The sequence below is a fragment of the Lygodium microphyllum genome, chromosome 21, assembly GCF_053477565.2.
Source record: "Lygodium microphyllum isolate KBCC chromosome 21, Lygodium_microphyllum_v1.1.10, whole genome shotgun sequence".
NCBI lineage: Eukaryota > Viridiplantae > Streptophyta > Polypodiopsida > Schizaeales > Lygodiaceae > Lygodium > Lygodium microphyllum.
In genome coordinates, this window is record NC_141155.1 from 121,346,792 (window position 1) to 121,359,840 (window position 13,049).

Genomic DNA, 13,049 nt, shown 5'->3' on the forward strand with positions numbered 1-13,049 from the left:
GAGTCAGATGGATCATAGAAGTACTCCTGTCCACCATCATCCTCGAAATTTTCATTTTCAGCATTGATTGGGGCTGCATTAACTTCATCTATGTCATTTTCAAGGTCCTCAAGAACTAACATACTCTGAATTTTTGGCTTGGCATTTTTGTATACACACTTTGAAGCATGGTCAGGAGTATACTTTTCTCCACACTTGAAGCATAAGCCTTTGTCCTTTCTTTCCTTGTAAAGATCCATGGGAATATTTCTGGAATTTGTATTGGCTGAAGTAGACTTAGGCTTATTGTCACCTTGCTTAAATTCAACCTTTGGACTGTTTGTTGTCCTGAAGTTGCTTTGAAGCCTAGAAGTATTAAATGGAGGATAAGTTGATATCCGTAAGCTCCCACTAGGCATATGATTGCTGCCATAATTGTTACCAACTTGCCCTTGCTTTAAAACAGTCCTTGGCTGTCCATAACTTGGCTGAAATGAAGACTCTTTCCTATACTTCCTTCCAAAGCGCTTTGCAAGCTCAATAGCCTTGAAAAGTGAAGTAGGATTTTGCGCCATAACATCAGCTGACAAGGATGGTTCTAAACCATACATGAACTTGTGTAACTTGGCCTCATCACTGATGTTTTCCACATACATGGTCAAGTTGAGGAATTGGTTTGTATATTCTCTTACACTTAGGCCCCTTTGTTCCAAAGCATACCATCTTCGTTCTAACTTCTCTTTTTCAAGAGGTGAAACAAAGACTTCAGCCATAAGTGCCTTGAAAGCTTCCCAATTCTCAATAAGTACATTCTCTTTCTTGATATACCTCCACCAAGTGTGGGCAAATCCTTCTAAGTGCAAGGAGGCAAAGTGTATCTTCATATCATCAGTTTTAGGGAATATGTCAAAATAAGACTCCATCTTAGAGGTCCATTCCTCTAATTCTGATGGTGAAGATGACTAGCCATTGAATTTGGATAAAACAATTTTATCCTTGAATTCTCTATCATGGAAAGGTTGCTGTCCCAAAGCTAGTTGATCGGAATTTCTAAGTACAGAACCCCCAAAATGAGATTGAAATCTTCCAACAGGTGGCTGAGAATTACCATGTAATATTCCTGTTGGTAAAGCACCCCTAGAATGCTGAGTATGCAGTCCAAAAGCTTGAGTATTGGCTCCGTTCAAACTGCCCAAATAGTCATCATGCCTTTGTGAAGCTTCTCCCACTTCATATTGACTATTGGGAATGCCTCTTCTTCCTATGATCCCATCTCCATAACCATTTTGGTTGGATGGCTGAAGTGGGACTGAGGGGTCACTATTTGAACAAGCTTTCTCATTTGCTTCTTTTGATCCCTTTTGTGACTGCATGAGTTGAGAAAATTGTGCCATAAGTTGGGCATTAGATTCTACCAAATTATCAATGGAAGCATTGGTTCGGTTAGTTGATTCCATCATCTTCTCAACAGTAGACTTCGTTTGATCAAATGATAAAATCATATGCTCCATTGCTGACAAAATAGTCTCATGACGTTCCTTATGTCTTAGTTCATGGGCACACAAAGCGTCATTAAGTATACTAATCTCTCCTTGTTGAGGCTCTTCAGGGTTCTCTTGAAGTGTGCTTTCCATCATAGAATCCCTGATTTGTTGTGCATAGTCCTCCTGGACCATATTTTTGCCTTTATGCCCTGCCATACTAGTGCAGTCCTGCAGTATCCCCTGTCAGTAAAATGGCTATAACTTTGGCTAGAAAACTCCGATTGCAAAACTTTTTTGTGCGAATCGAAGCTTACAATGCCCTCTTCGAGATGAGCTATAGCACGCTATAACAGTTTTAGGACAGAAAATTCAGTAACTGAATTTTAGAGTCTGAACTGTCCAGTCCTGCACCCTGTTTAGACCTGTAAGTGCCCTGTTTTGACCCTGTAATGCAAGAAAGTAACCTCAAATGGCTACCAAACCCTGCAAAGGGGTATATAGGACCTGTGGGAACCCTGTAGTACCTGCACCTGTACTTCAGTATCAAAGGGTGTACCTGTATCCACCTGTAAATACCCTGTGGGTAACCTGAAAATGCCCTGTTTTACCCTGTTTTACTCTAGTAGGTACTTGAGTCGTTGGAAAGTCTTCAATCTTCAATTCTCCACTCGTTGTACCTGTGTGAGGGATAAAACGGCAGGATAGGCTCCCTACACGGGCTCCGAATCACCGAGAGGTGGGCAAAGTTCCCCCCGGGTCGGTTGGTTGCACCCCTTTGGGATCTTCGATAGTGAGGGAGGGTCACCTCTCTTTTGTCCCACTATCTCCCCCGGCATCCACCTTTTTCCTCAGTGGGAACATCAACATGGCAGAGGCTAGTGTGCTAAGTAATCAGCATGATATGCAATTGAAAAATATCCATTCAGCCTTTCATGAGATGCAATTGATTGATAAGAAACTTGAGATGGGAGAAGGGTTTTACCTATGCAATTCAGTGACTCACTGATTGCTAGTACTTACCCTTTTACAATATTTTAGCTTGGGTGAGAAAATTTCAACAAAACAAACCAAGGTTATGCATCAAGCTGATCAAATGTTACCTAAGATGAGTAATGGTTTTGAATCAAAAAGAATTCAATGAAATAGGCTGAGATTGAAGAAAATTAATACTATTCTCTGATCTATTGATCAATCCAGTGAATTAATTGATCAATAACCTCTCATCAACAAGTGGAAAAGCCATTAGCAATAGGATTATTGAGAGATTTCAAAGATTAGCAAAAGAAAATACCTCCATTAAGCTTGAAAATGATGATGGATATCAGCTTTAACCCGGTTGATGCAAGAGTTCTTCATAATCCACCATAAATCCAACATAAAGCTTGAAATCTCCATGAAATCAGTCCATACATGCTTCAATATGATGAAATCCTTGAAAGATCAATACTCCAGCCTGCTTGAACACTTGAACTTCAAAGATTCAAGCTCCTTGATGAAAAGCCCCAAAATAATCCTTCCATTTGAGCTTCACTGATATGCACGGGCTGAAATCTCTTCAATGTCTTCAATCTTGAAGTCTATCCAGCTTGTATTCAGCTTTAGAGAAGCCTTGAAGGTCGGGAAAGTCCAAAATTTTGAGAAATTTGAGCTTCCATGTCTGTGGCTATGGCTGCCCTGCTGTGTATTAGGGTTTTGAACAGAGGAATGGCTGATGAGAGTTCTCCTGGAGCTGAAAGTTGATGCAATCAAATGTTTGATGAAGCCTTTGCAACAATTGATCAGTGAGCTGAGAATTTGGAGCAGCTGAGCAAGGAGAAGGAGCAGGAATATCAGCGCATTTTTTGGTGCATTTTTCGGGCTGCTTCCTGGCTTATAATCATCAGCAATCATCAAGTGTGGTACTCCTCCTGAAGCTTAGGACACAAAGAATCTTTACCCCATGGTTTGGCAGTGAGATATTCAACACAGAGAGAGATATTTGTGAAGATTCTTGACATCCACCATGAAAGCTTCAGCCAAAAGCTTGAAGGAGAGAGAAGAAAAGCTCTCTTTTGAAAAATAACTGTAGTTTAGTCTGTAACTAAGCCCGGTTAACCATTCTTTACCCTAGTTACCTCCATTTTTGCATGAAATTTGATGACGTCCAGCCATTTAAGCCTTTACCCGCCATCTTTGACCTTGGATATCTCCAGATGTAGTCATTGCTAACTGTAATTATCCTGCAGCACTCCACTAGTCACTGTCTTGTACCATTTTTGTCTGAAATTGGTTTTGAAATAGGAAAATGGGAGTGAAAATGGAAGAAAATAATGGATCAAAGACTGAAGCTCTGATACCACTTGTTAGAGAGAGAACTAGGGAGAGAGAAAGAGGAGAGAGAAAGACTGCAAGAAGAGAGAGAATAAGAGTGACGAGGAGAGAGAAAGATTAGAATTGGAGAGAGAAAGACAGGAAAGATGAAGAAGCCATGGAAGCTTGGAGCAAGAAGGGAGAGAAAGTTTGTAAATGTATTGATTTGTCAAAAGATGTGAAAAATTACAACTTCTCTCCTTATATACCAGTGTCAATGTGACATGGCATATTAATAGCATTCTAAGTATTCCCAGCTTCTTACATTCCGACTGTCGAATTTTTAGTTATTAATTTTTTCGAGTGTTTTCGGCTACATTTTTCGTGTTTTTTCCATGTGAACCCTTCCTAATTTCCCCCCAACAGAGCTTTGATGTTCCAATCCTGTGAATTCCTTTTTCTTGGAATTTTTCCTTTTTACTGCCTGCTATTCCGACGCACGATTTTTTCCATATTAATTTTTTAGTCCATTTTCGGGCCCATTTTTGGGGTTCTTCCCATGTGAATGCATCCTATCTCGATCGGAACTATGTTTTGATGTGATAGGGTTGTTGGACACATTGTTTTGCACACTTTTTCTTCTTTCCGTACTTCCTTTCAATTCGCGGATTTTTCGATATTAATGCCCATATGTGTTTTTGGGTTTATCTTTTGCGTTTTTCCCATGTGAACACCCTGATTTTGTCCTAGAACAGGTGTTGCATGTTTTCAACATTTTTCCCTCGTCTGCCAGTCCATTTTTCCTTTTTACAGATTTTTGATCCGACAAACGGTTTGGTTTTTTATTAAATTTTCTTTAATTTTCTCGTTAACCGTGTTTCTCGCCTCGCTCGTGAACGAGCCTGTTTTTGGTTTTACATGCCCTGGGATGCCCCCGTGGACTCCGTGGCTCGCACGTCCCCGTCCCTGTCCGTTTGAATCCGTAATTGCAATTTTTTTTACCCCGGTCCGCGCGTGCACACGGGCCGGGGATGTGTTATTTTCTCTTTTTTTTCATTGTGTAATATCACCAAAAAAATAAATTTTTAAAAAATACTAAAAATAAAAATAAAAAATAAAAAACAAAAACTATTTTTTTTAAAAAAAAACACAAACACACCAACAGGGCAAACAAAGACAGAGGAGAAAAGAAAAAAAAGAAAGAAAATGAGAAAAAAAAAAAGAAAAACAAACACAAACATACACTTAAAAAGGAAAATCCATAGTTTGATTGAAAAACAAAAACCAAACAAAATAATAATAATTAGAATACCAAAATGAATGAAAAAAAAACAAAAACATTTTTTAAAAAAATTCACGTACCTGTTGATGCCGTTCGTGCCTCTCCTTCCTTCTCCTCCTCTTCCCCCTCCTTTCTCCTGCCCCTTCTTCTTCTTCTTCTTCTTCCCTCCTCCTTTCCTCCCCCTCTTCTCTCTCCTTTCCTCCACTCCTCCTTCTCCCTCCTTCTCCTTCTGGCGCCCCTCTTCTCCCCTCCCGCCCTGGCACCTGTCAGCTGCCTCACTCGCTCCCGCCCGTTGCAGGCCGCCTCCTTCTCCCTTTGCAGGCCGCCGCCCTCTCGGGGCCTCCTTCTCCACCAGCAAGCCGCCACCCTCGCCTGCTTCTCCTCCAACCGCCGCCTGCGGCCCTTCCACGCGCCGCCGCCGCCACCTCCTTCTGGTCCATGTGCCATGCTTCCCCGTCGCGCACCCTCCTGCGGCTCCTCCACCCGGCCATCGACCACCGCCTGCGGCGCCTCCAGCCGTCTCCTCCCGCACCGCCCTCGCCGTCTCCTCTCGCTCCTCCTCTCCCCCCTCCCGCACCGCCCTCGCCGTCTCCTCCTGCTCCTCCTTCCCCTCCCTCCCGTAGCCGCTCCTCCATCTCCTCTTGCTCCTCCTCCCCCTCCCTCCCCGTAGTTGCTCCTCCCGCTCCGCCACCTCCTCCCGCTCCTCCTCCTCCTCCTCCTAACTGCCATCCAAGGTTAGTTAAACTAATCTTAACTTAGTTACACTAACCTTCAATTAGTTAAACTAACCTTACATTAGTTCAACTAACCTTAATTAGGTTAATCTAACCTTCATTTGGTTAATCTAACTTTAAGTTAGTTAAACTAACCTTAGTTTAGTTAGTTGACCTTAGTCTAGTTAGTTCACCTTAGTCTAGTTAATTAACCCTAGTCTAGTTAACCTAACCTTAATCTAATTAACCTACCTCAGGTTAGTTCCCACCCTACTAACTAATCCTAGGTTAGTTAGCCTAATCTAGGTTAGTTAGACTTGACTTAGCTTACCTAACTAACCTAGCCTAACCTAGACTAACCTAACCTGCCTTGACTTAGCTTACCTAACTAACCTAGACTAACCCAGACTAACCTAGTCTCCCTTGACTAACCTGACTTGCCTTAGTATGACTTACCTGACTTACCCAACCTAATAGGACTTAGTTGACTTGATTTGACCCTACTTACCAAACTACCCTGATTTCCATGCTTTAATTGATTTAGTTAATTTTTAAATTCATTTCAACTCAGAAAAATTTCAAAAAAAAAATCTAAAAATTTCCCTATATTTCTTCAAATTTTTGGAAAACTTGTCAGGTGGAAATTTCCACCACCAAAATTACAGAGAATTGACAATTTAAAAATTCATTCAAAATGATCTTTAAAAATGTAAATAAAATTCATTAAAATTAGTAAAAAAATACCAAAAAATCAAAAAATTTCTAGAAAATTCCACCCACTCCATCTGGCCTTTTTCCATTCATTTTTCCCTTTAAAATATTTTCTTACAAGGCACCAATATTTTAAAAAAAAAACAAAAACATAAAAAAACATAAAAATCCAAATCTTATTTTCATAACATAAATTGTGGATATTTCCTAAATGGCTAAAATTTTATTATTTCCTTCATCACATATCCATAATTGCTTATTATTATTCCTTTTAAATAGAAAAAAAAACAACCACATCCAATTTTTTAAAACACAAAAACAGAACCCAACAACACATAACACACACAAACCAAACACACATAATAAAATAACTTTCCAAACCATTATAAAACACATAACAAATACACATACACTCCCAAATAAAAATATATATAAAATTAAACAAATACTCATAATTCCACAAAAAAAACCATAAATCATCATATTAAAAATCGACAAACCCACTAAGGTGTTGTCTTTGTTGTTCAGTCAGTAGTCTTTGATTTTGTTTGACTAGATTCATTGCTTTTAGGAGACTCTTCCGTACGCCTTCAGGCCATTGCATACACACCCCTTTCAGGTATTTATTTTGTGAGCTTTATTTATATTCATTCCCCCTTAATCACAAATTAATTGCTAAAATAAACTATTTATTCACCCACATTTTCCACGCGCATTCGTGCTAAACACACAATTTAATACTTTTAAAAATCAACCCACCGTTCACTTTGCACGCGCTACGTGCACTTAAGAGGCACTTTACTTTGTCATAAAAATGAACCAGCCGTCACAAGAGCACGCACTGGCAAAAAAGCGCTCCACATCACTCTTAATTTTTAATTAAGGAATTTGCATTTAGAGACCTAGTCTGAGCATCGTAGTCCGGGTTGCGTTAAAGCACCGTTTCACCTTAATAATTTTTAATTAAAATTTTAAGAAGGAACCGCCATTTTCTTATTAAGGTTTATAACCTAATAAAATGTCATCCATTGTTAATAATTTATTAAAATGAACCCTTCATTAAGTAATTCCCCCTCACTGCACTTTTTTCCCCTTTTTAATAAACATGCTTCATGGGATGGGTGCGTACAAGTCTCTTAGTTGACACTGATGGCCAGGTTATGGTCCAGTCTTGATGTACATTTTTGTGGTACTCTGATTTGTCCATGTGCTACAATTATGGGTACGGTGTGTAGTTTTTTCTTTCTTTCCTGATACGGGAATTTGGGTGCTTGAATGTTGCATCGCATGAAGCTTTCGGTCGCATATGTGTTGAGGTCATGCCAAAATTTTTCTAGGCTGTGTATTGTCTGGGGTGGTAACTGGGTTAGTTATGTCTATGTCTGTATGCGTGACATACTTTTTGATTGATTCCTTTTTTATAGCCCTTTGGTTGTTTTGCAGGCATTCTTTGTGACTGTCTGTATTGTGGTGTGTGTGTTTACCATCTAAATGGCGCCTCACGCTCCTCCCCCTATCCGGTATGTCCCCTTGGTTAGTAGGGATTACTCTTCCCTACTCACTTTTGAGCCTCTCACGAAAGCGGGTCTCGCGACTTTCGTGGCTGCCTCCTTCCCCTTGATTCCAGAAGATCCATCCATGTGTGATGAGTTCCTGGCTTCATACAGCAAGAAGTCGGGACTGGTCCATGGTACTTCCATGACATTGACACTCCGAGGGTTAGGGAAGGCTCTGTCTCTTCCCTACAAAGGAGAGCCCTTTGTTACAGCTCGCCAGCTCTTCTTCAACGATGAGATTTTGAAGCTGTTACAAAAACAAACCAAGGAAATTCTGGATGTTAAGAAAGTGATCAACACTTCAGGAGTTTCCTTTTCCATGATCACTGATCCTGTGTGGAAGTTGGTCTGCCAGTTCCTCCAGGACAGGTTTATGCCTACCAAAACACCATCCCATTACTTGTCCAAAGAGCTCTTTACAGCTTCAAGGATGGTGTTAAAAGGAGTAGCTATTGATTGGAGCACTTACCTACTCACCAAGATGGATCAACATTTCGTTAAAGTAACCAAGGGCAATGTCACAAACGTCACCTATGGATCCTACCTATCTGCTTTCTTGACCTATTCAGGTTTAAAGAAGAGTGTGCCTCCACCTCCTCCATCTGATCCAGTACCTCCTCCTCCACCTTCAAATGAGCCAGAACCAATTGATATAGAGGATCTGGATTCTCCTCCTCACCTGGTCATACAGCATAAACGCTTGAAGCGGGTGGCAGATAAAGCTCCTTCAGTTCTTCCTTCAGTTACAATTCCTGCTACATCTAGCAGTGATCTCCTTGCTTATCTCACATGTAACAACCTGTTCACAGCACATAGAGAAGGTTTGTTGAACATATCAGTCCCTTCACTGAACAGTCTAGTATCGGGAGATGCCATTCCATTCCTATGTAAAGACATCCATAGTTCAATTGAACTTTCCATAATAGCCTGTGTTCAACAGCTGTATGCTTCCTTTTATGAAGAACTGATGCAGTCTAAAGACCAGTTGCATAAGGCAACATCCGAGTTAGCCTCTGCTAAGGACACACTGGCAGATCTATTTAAGCAGATGGAGCAACAAACCCAACTGATTGAGACCCAAAGACAATAGATATCTTCTTTGAAGATTCAGTTAACACAGGCTCAATCAGAGGTCACTAGAATCTCAGAGGCGAAGGAGAGAATATCCAAAGAAGTGCAAGAGTTTCAAACTCTTTTAGATGTAAAACTTTCAGCCTTACAGACTGCTAAAGACACAGTGGAATCACAAGCTTCCCAAATCGAGCAGTTGCAAGACCAACTGGCAAAGTCATGGTCTGTTCCTCCAAGCCCTAATGTTCCACTGATCCCTTCTCTCTCATAGCAGGACTTGGCAGTTCTTCAGAGACAGGCTACCTTGTGTCCTCTCTTCCAAGATAAAGTGGAAAGATTGCAGTCCAGGATGGATCTCCTATGGTCTACATTTGAACATTTCCAAGAATATGTTCCTCCGGACCATTCTTTCTTTGTCCATTATCAATTGCAAAAGTTGGCCTTTTACATGAAGCTTTCAACAATGGATCTTCCTCTTCCAGAGGATGGTTGGAGTGGGGCTTGGTCTCCTGAATTACTGACAGAAGTGGTCCGTATGGTGTTTGAAGATTCTGTCATGACAAATACCATGTTGCTGTCATATATATATCTACGAGGTGACTTGTTGATTCCAAATGAAGTAGATATGGCCTGATATGTGGGAGACGTGGTTTTACAAGCTGTTTTATATGTCAACTATTTGGAGTTGCGAATAGATTACATGTTCCAGAGTTACTCCTCAAAAGTGGCTACTTGCCCTGATAATTCCTGGCACTCAATGATTGATTCTGTGGTCCTGAATCCACGACAGAACATAGCTTCTATCTATGTACAGAGCACTAACCAACTGAGGATGGATCTCTTAGCTCACCTTTCCAAAAATAATCCATTTGATTCAACCTTTTTTTATGCCTATTAGAGAATATCTATCTTAGGTCCCTCTATTCCTAGCCTACGGTATTACCAACAAATGGCTCACCGTTATGATACCTATATGTCCCTCTATCAAACCAATTCAACAGCAATCTTACCCCTTCTTTTCCAACCTCAATCTTTTTCTCAAATTCCCATATTTACATATTACTCTTTTATCGAAGATAGAGTATTTTCCCCTTCTCCACCATGCCCTTCTCCATCCATTCATGTACCTTCTACCTTTCCTATTTATCAATTAACACCCTTTTTAACTAATTCCCTAAAATTTTCAGCCACTCCTTCTTTAACATATTCCTCCTTTTATGATTTTGCCTACCCATCTCTTCATCCACTTTTACTTATTCCACTTCCATCTCCTGTCACTTCTATCTCTCAACCCCCTCAATTGGTTAGTGAATATGAAGGGTTTGATCAGCATATTTCCAGATGAAGAGGATGGAACTCGAATGATTCTCTTACCGGACCTCAGATAAACTGGCCAATAATTCCAGGAGATTGGACAACTGCCAGTCAAGCATATCAGAACTACCTTCATTTTGCTCACCAATATTCACAATCTCTGGATCCTTCGGTGAGATTGACAGCTCATTTTGCTTGGTATCTAACATGCATGCATAGGCATTCCCATAATGATCAAAATGCTATTCCAAAACTTTGTATGAATGTCAATGTGAATATTGACTCTCACCAGTTGGATGTCGTGTATTTTCATGCCCTATGTCTCCCTAGCAGATACCTTGTCTTGCTAGAAAGGATGTGCTGCTTGCAGTTCTTTCAAAATCCTCCAAAGACATTTGTAGATGAATCCTTCTCCATGGATCGTTTTCGAAACCACCAAGCCTTTAAAAGGGATCATCTTCATTGATGCCTTTGCAATATATCTTGGATGATTCTTAATGATATATCTCTTTTCGAGAGCTCTTTTCAAAAGATTGCTGGTGGAAGTAAAGCCTATGGTGGAAAGCTGAAGAGAATCTCTTATATCCTTTACAAATTTGCTATGGCTTTTAAATGATTAATCACAAGAGTTAATGAATAATGAAAGTTTTCCTTTAGTAGTTTTTTCTCTCAGATACAGGTGATAAGTTGGGGTCGTGTTTTGGCAAGATTATTTAAGGAAGACAAAACTTGAGCTCTTTAGTGAACTTATATTCTTCTTTTCCTTAGGTCGCAAGGACGCTTCCTTTCTGTGTGGGGATATATTGAGAGTGGAAAAAGACTGAAATTTTTGACTGATTTTTGTTGTTTTTGAGGACTGAATGATTGATTTTTTATGGATTTAGAGTGATGTATGGTTGTAATGAAAGTATTTGAGAGTGTTTTGGATGATATTGATTATGTTTTGAAAGTTCATGATGATTCTCAGTGGAGATATGAAGCTCTGTGATGTTCTGATAGGTTCTGTTGAGCTTCTGATAGGTTCTGTTGAGCTTCTGATTGGTTCTGTATACCTTCTGTATAGCTTCTGTTTTGTTCTGATTGTCTTCTGTATGAAGCATAGATTGATGATTGATGAAGATTGAGATCTTTTGAAAGCTTATTGAATAAGTTTTGAGAGTTTGGAATGGTTTGAGTATGATTTATGAGGTTCTGATGACCTTCTGTAATCCTCTGTAGAGCCTCTGTCTCTGCTCTGTCTCTGTACTGTAACTGTACTGTAGCTGTTCTGGTGTTGTACTGTGACTGTTCTGTAGACCTTCTATAAGTGTTCTGTAGAAAGTATGTGTGATTGTGGGAAATTTTTCTAACCTTTGGAAAGGATGAATCTAAGTTCAAAAGAGTTAAAACAAGTGGAAGAAACAACTGCTGAAGACTGAAGAGAAGACTAAGTGACAGTCACAGTAGTGAGCTGTGAAAAGACACTGTAGTGGCTCTGGTGACTCTTCATATCAGACATACCTCTTGGGAGGTGCATCCATGACCTAAGAAGGATTATTGAGGGTTATTATGAGAGCATTGTAGTGAGGATATGATGTACTATAGAGAGAGAGAGAGCTAGAGACAGTCAATTCTATCAAAACAGTGTAATTGTGTATGAGAGATTGAGAGAGAGAACTATGAAGACATTGAAGAAGGATAATATGTGATTGATTTCCATTCAAAGATGGTGTATTCTTTTGTGTTCTTTGTTATATTGAAGAATTTTGTGAAGATGTTGAAGATTATGGTCGATTCTATCAAATCCGTGGGAGATATCTACTATGATGCTGTGTGAAGATTTGCTGCTTTCTTTGTTTTGATGATCAAAAGAATGAAATAAAAGCTTGTTGATGTTACAAGATAGATTTTCTTGCAAGAGAATTCCCTTTTTCTTGGTGTTCCTCTTAGGGCTCCATTGAACCAAGTTCTTCACCTTATTCATCTCTAGTTCTGTTAGTCAAAAAGAAAGATGGATCTTTCAGAATGTGCATTGACTACAGGGATCTTAATAATATCACAGTGAAGAACATGTATCCGATACCCAGGATTGATGATTTGCTTGATAAGCTCAAGGGGGCTCGATTCTTTATGAAGATTGATTTGAGGTCAGGGTATCATCAGATTCGCATGTGAGAGAGTGATGAAGCCAAGACTGCTTTCAGGACTAATCGGGGGACTCTGTCATTTCTTAGTGATGCCATTTGGGCTTACAAATGCTCCAGCTACCTTCTAGAGCCCGATGAATAAGATTTTACAGCCTTTCCTCTTTCATTTTGTCTTGGTGTTCTTTGATGACATTCTGATCTACAACGAGACTTTACAGGATCACTTGGCACATATGAGGAGGGTTTTTGATGTACTGAGACATCACATGCTTTTTGCTAAGGAGAAGAAGTGTTCTTTCATGCAGTCTGAAGTGGAATACTTGGGACATATTGTCAACGAAAAAGGAATACAGGCTGATCCCAAGAAGGTGCAATGTATAAAAGATTGGCCAACACCCACTACTACTACTTCTCTTAGAGGATTCCTTGGTTTATCTTCATTCTATCGCCGATTCACCAAGCACTATGCGGCCATTGCAGCTCCTTTGACTGATAGGTTGAAGAAAGAGGCTTTTTTTTTTGGA